The sequence below is a fragment of the Cavia porcellus genome, unplaced genomic scaffold, assembly GCF_034190915.1.
Source record: "Cavia porcellus strain 051 isolate PalLab524CR breed Dunkin Hartley unplaced genomic scaffold, mCavPor4.1 scaffold_1, whole genome shotgun sequence".
NCBI classification, from domain to species: Eukaryota; Metazoa; Chordata; class Mammalia; order Rodentia; family Caviidae; genus Cavia; species Cavia porcellus.
In genome coordinates, this window is record NW_026947484.1 from 242835156 (window position 1) to 242842967 (window position 7812).

The window sequence follows — 7812 nt, forward strand, 5'->3', positions numbered from 1 at the left end:
GTGCAGTCCGGCTGTGACCTTTGCATAGCCGGATCTCCTCGTCTGTGGATCTGAGCTATAGGAAGCTATAGGTACTCAGGGAGGGGATCTCCGTGAGCCAGGCCAAGATCTAGAAGCTCAAGGGCAGCAAGAAGGCCATCAAGGTAGGGAGCCCATGCCCATCAGCCCCACGTCCCCGTCCCGTTGTGCCCCGCAGTTCCCCAACCCTAGATTCGTGTCCACAGGTGTTCTCCAGCTCCAAGTTCCTGGCCCCCCAGCGCTGTAGGACTACAGCTTCTTCTCCAGTGCACAGGACCCAGTGCTCCAGCCACCGCCGTGCTGCTGCATCCAGAACAAGCACAGGCTGCTGGATGAGCGGGCCCTGCCACAGCCAGGAGGGCACAGGGTCCACATGGGCTGCTGACCTCCAAGGTTCCAGCTAGGACTGAGCAGGGTTCACGGAGCCAGGAGCTGAGCCCCCTGCATTCCTGTCACCCTAAGGAGAAGCTGAAGTTCTTCCCTGTGTGTGAGCACCAAGCAAGTGCCAGAGGATGAGGCCAAGGAGGGGTTTGGAGGGCTCCCCAGCAACATCAGCTCCGTCAGCTCCCAGCTGCTGTTCAACACCTTGAAGAACTTGTAGGGCCCTGGGGGTGCTGAGGGGGCTCAGGGGAGCAGGGCACTAGGTTTGGTGCAAGGCAGATATGAGAGCTATTGAGTCCTGGGCACTCAAGAGCACGCTGCATCCCAAAGCATGAGGGATGGTCAGGCAACTGAGCCTGACTGAACCCCAATCACCCTGCAGATATAAGAAGTAACTCTACCTGGACCCGCTGGTGGGGTGGTCCCAAAGATCCACGTAATGCTGGAGAAGGAGGAGAAGCTATCACCAAGAGAAAGTAGCTGGAGCAGCAGGTGGGGAGTGCTGGAGGCTGGGGCCCTGGGAGCCTCAGCCATCCTGGGGTGTAGAGGGCTCTGTGGGCCCCAGGGTGACCCTGCAGACCTTGTCCCTGTGGGGCAGCTGTGGCTCACACATTGCCCCGCAGGTCCCTGAGAACTACTTCTAAGTGCCAGACCTGGGCCAGGTACCTGAGACTGACATGCTGTCCTACCTGTTTGACCTGCTGGACATTGCTGATGACCTCATGTACAGCACCAACCTGGGCCCGGGCATTGCCCTTTCTGTCCCTGGTGTCATCCTGGAGCTTCCTGCCTTCCAGACAGAGGTGGATGCAACTTTGAAGCCTGTGGAGCTGGTTGCTGGGCATCAGACTACATTGAGAGCTCCCTGATTCAGATCTACTTCCTTCATACTCAGCCTCACACCTGTGTTCCAGACCGCCACCACCACAGTCTCCCCTAGATCCTGCAGAGGTAGCCAGCGCACCCCCAGGCCTGCCCCCACAAATTGCATCCATGACCACCACAGACCCTGAAGGACATAGCAGCAGTGCCCCTGCTTCAGGTAGGGGGGCAGCTGGGGCTCTGTTCCCTGAGCACAAGGTATCTGCAGGGGAAGCAGCTGCAGGTCTGAGGTCCACAGAACAATTTCCTCCTCACATGTTCTAGCCTATTGGGCCCTCCCTGCTCTCAGGACTGCAGAGCTCTGGGACTTTGATCCCAAGGGAGTAGTGGGGGACCCTGGAGGCCTGGAGAGTTGGGGTTGTGGCCCCAGTCCCAGCTGAACCAGTGGAAATGAGGGTGACTACAAAGGGAGACTTAAAAGCTTGGGTTTTAATATTGTACCTCCCAGCCTCCATGCGGCCTCCAGAAGGGGCAAAGAAGTCTCCATGGCCCATGGGTCCCTGGAGGTTGTATGAGTGCATCAGTAATTACCAGGTCCAGTGCTGCATGGCAGCACCCAATCAGAGTGGGAAATGGGGGGATGCAGGTATCTGACACCACGCACTGGCCTGGAAAGCCATGCTCTGCTCCTCCCAATTCCACCCTTCCAGCACCTGTCCAGGGGGTTCCCAAGGAGGGGGGGACCCCTTAAGTGTCTGGGCCACCTTGCTGGAGTCTATCTGCCAAGCTAGGGGCAAGGCCAAGCTGTGCAGTGCCAAGGAGCACAAGTTGGAAATGAAGAAGCAGGAACAGGAACATGGTGAGACCCCCCTCTCCTGCTGCCACCAGGATCCAAGCAAAGGCTCGTCAGAGCTCCAGGGCTGCACCCCTGCAGGTGGGGTGCTCCTGGAGGTCTGGTTGGCTTCCCTGACACCCAAATCCTGGGCTCCTGCTAGGGGTTATGTGCCCAGATCAGCCAGCTCAGGCTGCACCACAGTGGGTTCCTGGGGGCTTCCGGGGGGTCTCATTGTTCTTAGGGAACTCAGGTGAGTGCAGGCCTCGGTCTCTAGTGGCTTACAGGGGGTCTGCCCCACACCTCTTCACTGAGCTTCCCCTGCAGTGAGAGCCATGGGCCAGGGCGGGACCTGATGTTCCATCTCTTTAACAAGCTGGTTCTGAGGCGCAAAGGAAGGCAGGCACCTGGGGTGCTCTGCCTGTTCCTATGTCCAGGAGCAGGGTGCACCTGGGCCTTGGCCTGGCCTCTCTCCCTCACCAGTCCTTCCATCCTAGGCATCTCTGGGAAAGGACCTGAGCCAGGCTATCGAGGGCCCAGAAGGAGCCTTTGTCTGTATGTTGGACTCCATCCCATCATTGCCGCCCCCACAGCAGCCCCCAAGAGAGGAGGATGAGGACAACTGGGAGTCTTAGTGGCTCGGGCCCCTTGCCCTCCTGCAATGGGACTTCACCAGTTCTTGCAGGCATTTCAGTGTTGTGCAGGGCACTGTGGGTTCCCCATGGTACAGTGCTGTCTTCTCTAAGAAGAAATGTACCAAGAACCAATAAAGCAGAGCAGGAGAAGCTGCACAAGCCAGGAGTGCACGATGTATAGGCAGGACACCGAGGTCTCCTGGAGCCCAGGCCGTCCTCCTTCCTGTGGGTTCCCGTGGTGGGGTTGGAGGCTCAGGACCAAGAGCCTTTTCTCTGGATTGGATTCCTAGAGGAAGGGAGCCAGAAGCCGAAACAGCTGTGGGGAGGGGAGGATACCTTTCCATGGAGTGTCTTGGGGATCAGCACAGGGTCTCTGTGCATCTTAGTCAGGGGGAAGGCAGGGGCAGGATGGACCTCAACATAGGAAGGTAGGTGCTGAGGGGATTTGGGACTGCTCTCAAAAGTAGGCAGAGTGTGAGCTGTGAATGCCAGGCCCCTAGTGTGAGCTGCCCTTGGCTGGACCCTAGTGTGGCAGGACCCACTGTTCCATCCACTCCTGCTGGCTTCACTGTACAACCTTGGATTCTGGCAGCTGCTGGCTCAGGGTGGGGTGGTGTCTTAGTCACTTTTTACTTGTCGCTGAGACAAAATAACTGAAGCCCAAAGTTGGGAAAGGAAAGGTTTATTTCTTACAGTTTTTGGAGGTTTCAGTCCACACTCAGTTGTCTCCAAGACAGGCAGGCATGGCTGGGCTGTAGTTCATGGCGGCCGCCAGCAGCAAACTCGAACCAGCAAAAAGAGAAACACACCTTCTTCCTGCCATTACATCACATCCTGGCTCCACCCCTATGTGGCTCCACCATCAATCCAAGCACTATACAATGAACCATCACATATGAACAATGCAAACTCATGAGGCCTGGGGGACACAAACATAAACCATGACAGGTGGGGACCCCAAGGTCATCAGGAGGGCCCTGATTTCTCCCGTGAAAGTGTGGGCACAGAGAAAGGCTGTGAGGAACCACCTCTCGGGCTGGGGTCTGGGAAGAAGAGGGCTGGCCTAACCTTCTGCAATGATGCAAACCCAGTACCAAAGGGGGATTTGACCTCCATGGGGTCTTGGATCCAGGCCAGCAGCTTTGACAGCATTGGTGGCCAGGTATAGCAGTGGTCCAGAAGCAGGATGCTGGAGAAGTCCTTCTGGTGCCTGATGATCCTGCCTGGGGCCATAGAGCTGGGGCTCCAAGTGCCCTCCCTACAATACAAGTCCTGAGTCCCCTCCCCTTTTCAGTCCTTAGATGGGAGAGCAGGAAGGAAAGGTCTCTCATCCTGTTACCCCTCCCTGCCACCCATCCAGTCCCAGCTGTTCGTCCCAGGGCCAGGGTAGCTGCATCTCACTGATGGACTGGTTAACAGCCTTCATGTACAGATTTGCCTTCCCTTGGGGCACCTGCCCTGGGCTCCTGGGCTGCAAAGGTAGAGGAGACACAAATGGAAATGTCTATCACCTCTTGCCTGATTACCCTCCTATTCCTAGGGAAAGACCTGGGCCTGAAAAGCTCCAGCCAGCAGAAGGTGTGACAGGAAGACCTTGTGGAGACACCGAGAGGGCAAGAGTGCATCCTTGTACTGCTGATATGGTACATCAGCATCCACACAGAGGTCTCAGTGTGGAGCTTTGTGTCCCAGCCTGAGGCGTCACCCCACTCTCCATCCCCAGGCCCCCAAGCCTCTGGAACCCAGCAGGACTCATGAGGTGCTGATCTGAGTAGGTCCCCAACTTCTGCTGCAGCTCAGGAGACTGGATGTTGGGGTAGGGCATGCCCGTCATTACCAGGCACCTGGGGGACATGGAGGTGATGCCTGTAGCTCCGCCTATGCTCTGTCCACCAGATCCAGCCTGGGACAATGAATGGAGTCTCTAGGGCCTCAGCCTGGCTTCCTGCTCCACAGTCAGCCTGCCCCTCCCTGACACCCTCTCAACACCCTGAGCACCTCGCCTGCATACAGACCCTGAGTATGAGACCGAGAAAGGTGCCGAGACCCAGCGGAGAAGAGGGGTGCACCTACCGGCCCAGGACATCAGAGAAGTTGATCCCTTCACTCATCTTCCCTCCCACCACACACTTGGCTTCTTGCCTGTACACAGCTCTGAGGAAAGACTCCATCTAGAATGCTGGGCTGGCGCCAGGAAGATGCCAGGCCCATATGGCTCCATGCCTGGCCTGTGCCCCTCAGCTTAGTTTACCTGGAATATGTAGCCAGCTCCACATGGCTGGTTCTCCTGGGGTCCTAGAAGAGCTGCAGGGAGAGACAGTCTCCCAGGAAAAAGGCAGCACAGGCACTCACATCAGTTCAAGGCCTTGAGTTATACTCTGGGGGCAGGCCACACTCACAGTGCCCAGCTTTGGGGGTCCCTCTGGCCAGATGCAGAGACCCTAGAAGGAAGGAGTGCAGGTGAGGGACTGGGAGGAGTAGCACCATCCAGGTTCAGGGATCCCTGGGATCTGCCACCCCAGAGAGACCTGGGTAAGGAGTTACTCACCTTTTTCCTGACAGCAAGCTGGGCCAGCTGGCTGCTGCTGTCCCAGTGGGCAAGGACCTGGCGCTGGTACTCATAGGAAGAGAAGAAACCCCAGGGGTTCCTGGTACCAAAAATAAAATAATGAAAGGGCACAGAATGTGGGCAAATGCACTAGGCTGTGAGGTTTGACTGCTGGACTCAGCAGAAGGAACGAGAATCTCACAGATCAATGACTGAGACACAGCTGACACCCTTGGGAGATTTTGGGGTCCCTGCCGGCAGCCAAGGAAAAGACAGGGTCTGGGGCAGGGCCTGCTACCTCTTAGCATGGCCACAAACTGCTCCAGCAAATACTGGACCTGCTTGATGTATATCAGTTTCTTGCCCTTTGGACGCTTCCTGAGGAGAAACCCACAGGCCTGGAGTGGGGGCTCCCCTACAGATCCCTGCTACCTAGCTGGGTCACAAAATATCAACACCCCAGGAAGAAGGCAGGTTGGCCCCCAGGAGCCAGAAGTCCTGTCTCAAGCAGGCTGGGCCCTTGGGGTACCTGGTGTGGACACAGGACCAGGAAGGGAGGTTGGCTGTGCATACCCTCTGCAGGCCGACTGGACCAGGACCATCCCTCCTGCCACAGGCCTGTGTCCCACCTGGACCACTCCATGTCCTGCAGCAACTGGGAGTGGGACTGGCAGAAATGGGGACAGAGCACCGAGCCAGGCTGAGGTCAGACCAGGCTCTGGACAAGCGGTAGAGGGCTGGGTCAGGGTGAACTGACACTGTGCCCAGAAAACACCAGCTTGGGACTCACAGGAACCATCATGAGCATGGGGAATGAGGACCAGGAATCCACGAAGCATGAGTCTGTGGCCCTGGGGCTGAGGAAGCTGAGGGCACAGAAAGCTCTGCTCTGCGTGCAGCTGCTTCCAGACTGGGCAAAGTGAGAGGCTAAAACTCTCAGGTAAGTAAGCTCCCTGCTGTTTTCACTGGATGGGGAAAGTCGTGGGGTTTCCCATGGGAGCCATTACACCTGGACATAAGGATCCCAGACCCTGATCAGCTGGTATGAAGCCAGTGCTCCCCTCCCCACTGCCATCCCTGTGCTATAACCGTGGGCCCTGGCCTCACCATCTGAGTCCCCAGGCTCCCAGTGTCAGCCAGGACTCTGGCCCACTGAGGGTCAGTGTGGAGGGCAGAGACAGCTGGTGCAGCACACAGGACGTGACAGATTATAGAGAGGAACTCCTGGGGCCCCCAATTATGCTCCAATTAAATCCCACTGAGTAACATGGAAAATAACAAGATCCAGCGACCCAAGACTCCTGTTGTTCTCTGGCTCCTCTCCTCACCTGGACAATGGCTGCTGTCCAAATCTACCAAGCACTGTCCCCAGAAGAACTGAGGTCTGGGGCCTCAGAGAAGGGTCCATGGCCCACAGCCCCATGCAGTGCAACCTGGGACCAGCTGATCTCTGTGCCATGGATGCCTATGATGGAGTCAATCAGGTTGCGCGCCTCGTCGATGATGATGACCTGGCCCTGCAGCCACATGCCTGCAGCCTGCCTCATGGCTGCATGCAACAGCACTGGGTAGGGCAGCACCACCAGCTAGAGGGCAGGGCAGGCTGCTGTGATGGTGGCCAGGTCGGTCCTATGGGAAACCTGCCTGCCTGCCTTGGTCCTGATGGGAGCTGTGTTGTTTTCTGGCCAGATAGTCCATGTGTAGGGAAATTCGGGAGAGAATGTAACTGTGTAGACCTGTGGCTGCAGCCTCAGCCCATCGCAGAAGTACAGACACAGCAGGCTTGCAGTTGACCAACTCAGAAGGGGACCGAGGATGAGAAGGAACTGGGGAAAGCCTTCCTGTTGACCTCCCTAAGCCTCCAGGCTGCTCTGAGGCACAGAAATCAACAATGACCTCCAGTGCTGGGGCTGCTGCCTCCCAGCTGTGCGACTCTGTGACAGCTGTCTAACCTTGGAGCGTCGGTTTCCTCATCTGCCATGGGGCTCAATAAACTCTGCCTCAGCTGAGGGCAGAGGACTGGAGGGCAATAACCAAAACTAAAGTACTTTGTCAATTTTAGGTGCATTTTGTTGTAAGGATTTTCCAAGGCAGGGGTGACAGTGCATGTGTCCTCCTAGGACCCTGGGAGGCTGAGACAGGAGGATGTCAATTTCTGGCTCAGCTTGTGTATCTTCACAATGTGATGAGATTCTGTCTCAAAATTTTAAAAAATACAAACAAGGAACAGAGGTGGGAATAATGCAGCTCAGTACAAAGACTCTGAGTTTAATCCCGAGTGATGAACAATGAAAACAGTGATGAGCAATGAGAAATACTCAGAACCTGGGAAGCATAAGGTCCTGGTTCAGATGTAAGCACCATAGCTCATGCTCTGTGACCACACAGCGCAGTCACTGAATGTCACATGCAGCATGCGGTCACCTTGGTAGGATACCATGAGAGCAAAGCTGACTGAGAACTTCAGGACCCTGATCACCCAGCCTCCTCCAGTGCATCCATCAGTAGGTCCAGCACTCTTTACACTCACCTCATCCATGCAGTGCCAGGGTCAGGCAGGAGACTGCAGCAGTGTG

The 7812-nt window shown here is 56.5% G+C and overlaps 1 long non-coding RNA gene across 1 annotated transcript; it reads left to right on the forward strand.

Moving 5' to 3' along the window:
• The first annotated feature begins 268 nt into the window (after positions 1 to 268).
• LOC134471944 (uncharacterized) lies at positions 269 to 7297 on the forward strand. Its single transcript, XR_010041706.1, has 2 exons — positions 269 to 1441; positions 4229 to 7297. It is a non-coding gene; the product is annotated as an uncharacterized LOC134471944 (long non-coding RNA).
• Positions 7298 to 7812: the final 515 nt, after the last annotated feature.